This window comes from Cricetulus griseus, chromosome 4, assembly GCF_003668045.3.
Source record: "Cricetulus griseus strain 17A/GY chromosome 4, alternate assembly CriGri-PICRH-1.0, whole genome shotgun sequence".
Classification (NCBI taxonomy): Eukaryota; Metazoa; Chordata; class Mammalia; order Rodentia; family Cricetidae; genus Cricetulus; species Cricetulus griseus.
Genome location: NC_048597.1, coordinates 89,624,381 through 89,627,161, shown reverse-complemented (window position 1 = coordinate 89,627,161; position 2,781 = coordinate 89,624,381).

The window sequence follows — 2,781 nt, the reverse complement described above, 5'->3', positions numbered from 1 at the left end:
TTTAATGATGAAAGTTATGAGACTGCAGAGTTCTCTCTATCTGAGACAAATTGACCAATTTTATTAATCAATTTGTTGACATGTTCCCTTTAGCCAGTAGGCAGGGAAAGGCCTGAATGGGCTCCCAATGTTACCCATGCGACATGGCAATTTTTTAGGTGAATAGCATTTTGAATTTGTTTAAATAACATTGTTAACCCGATCATTAAATTTCCTATGCACTGAATTGTCTCCATTACTTAAAGAGCCTTAAAAACATAATGATTATTAGTATACAAATTAAATGAATCATTTTATTAGATGCTGAAAGGCCGTTGCAACAGCTCATAACTTGATGCCTGAGCTGTGTTTGGGGCATTTGTTCCACATATTTTTTATCACTTATAACATAAGCTGCTTTTGTATTAGAAGAATCATCAGTAAAAATTGACAATGTATTTTTATGGGGACTGCTCTTTACTATTTTGGGGAATTCAAAAAAATTCGTTAGCATAAACTGTAACAGCCTATGAGCTGCAATTATCAATTTTCCCTGAAGATTTAGCAAAAACAATTGCCCAATGAACCACTATTTTAAAAAGTCACTCAAAGATTGCAAACTATCCTTTCTAATTTCTATCTTTTAAGCCTTAATTTCTTTAGAATACAACATATGTCCCAAACAATTTTTGAGGTTTACTTAAAGTTTCTGAGCAGTCTTTTCCAATCCAACCTTCAAAGTTCTCATTAGCTGACAAGGCCTCATTTGCATCTTAGCTGACATGGCCTAGTTTACATCTACATAGACACCATTCCTGGTTGTGGATCTAGCAGGCAGCTGTCTCCTGAGGCTTCTTCTCAAAAACTTTTTAAAATTTTTTTTATTTGAATTAGAAACAAGATTGTTTTACGTGTCAATCCCAGTTCCCTCTCCTTCCCCTCCTCCCCTGCCCCCCTCCTCCTCAACTAACACCTTACATATCCCAGACCCTTTCTGCTCCCCAGGGAGGGTGAGGCTTTCTATAGGGGGTCTTCTGAGTCTGTCATATCCTTTGGGATAGGGCCTAGGCCCATCCCATGTGTCTAGGCTCAAGGAGTATCCTCATGTATCAACTTTTACTTTTCTAGATTTTCTTTTTCAACTATAAAAATTTAGTAGGATCTTTGTATCCTTTCCTCTGCCAAATTCCATAGAATCCTCCACATAGATTGCTCCCTAAGTCAACACTATAGGCTTCTGCTGTTTTCCCACCAACTTGTTCTGAGGACTCAAATAATTAACCTTTCCTGTTAAGACCTTAATTGATTGGATGGTCTCTTTGATTATATCCAAAGCAATTTAAGTAGCTTTTTAACTATATCCAAGGCAAATTAAGTATCTCTTTAATCATATCCAAGGCAATTTAAGCAGTTACTTTTGTCAGCGTTCACGCATTCACAATCACATATCATACATTCAGGTGTGGCCACACAATACACACAGAACATGTACACATCTCTCATCTCTTCCTTTGCTTAGGTTATGATTAGTCTGTTGAACTGAAAAATCCATAATTGAAATCTCTTGTAACACAGCAGCTATAGCCAATCCTTGAATGATGAGCACCCAAAATTTGAACAGATTCAAATTTATCTATATTGCCTTTCTTTCTCTATAAGGTCTTAAAAAGTTTCTGACTGGCTGTATTAATAGCATTTTCTATACATTTGACTGGGCAATGGGAGCTCTCAAGGCTGCAAGTTTTCTAGGTTCTGACCTTGGCCTTTAGCTTGCCTTCTGCCCTCTGGGCCTCGGCTGACCTGCTGAAGGTGATCTGTGGCTGCCTTTCTCTCCTGTATCTCAGGCATAAGCCTGATTGCCTATTTCCTCTTCTGTTGGGACTCTGTCTGACCCAGTACCCTTCCTGACCACATCCAAAGCAACATCTAGAAGGCTTTATGCATTTCTTCTTCCCTATGTCTTGCTTTCTCTGTAGGAATAACATATTTTTAACTAAGTTTTTGCTGGTCTGATATCTGAAAAAAACCTTAGTAAACTCATTTATGTGATTTTTCTTTCCTATTACTCAATTTTTCTCATTTTTTATTTTTCTATTTTTTTTACTTTTATTTTTAATTTTTCTATTTTTCTATATTTTATGTAATTTCTTTTTGAGATAGCACTACTCTATTTCCAATCCAGCTCCCTCAGGAGTTGAGACACCCTTCCAGTACCTTTCCAACCAAAGTCTCTCAGGAGTTGAGGCAACCATGTTCAATATATCCTTACTACAATGAGAATGCTGGCCAGCTTTCCCAGGTGATCCTTCAGTGTCCTTCCTTCCTTCCTGATGTTGATGGGGCCTCCAATTGTTGTAACGCCAGCACTTCAACTTTTCCTGGGTTCAGGCTAGGGAATCTGAGGATTGAATAAAGACAAGACAAAGGGTCATTCTTGCAAGGAGGATGCAGTTTATTTCAAAGTAGAGGAGACTTATATACCAGCCAACAGTCACAGTGGAATTTTACTCAAGTCAAAGGTCCATGCCCCCAAGTCCCCCTGCAATAGGGATAGTTTGCATTCTTGCACTCAGGCCTAGTCTGAAGGAGGGATCAGGGAAGTAAACGCCTAGTCGTCAAACATTCAGCAGACCTCAAGGGCACAGTGGGTCACCCTTAGTCCCAAGATGATCAGCAGATCCCCAAAAGGTCCCAAGAACTAAGCCTGATAATACCAGGTGCCCTTTAGTCTGTGGATACAGCAGAATGACTGTGCCTGGGGAGTTGGCAGGGTTTTTATTTTTATTTCTTTGTTTTTGAGAC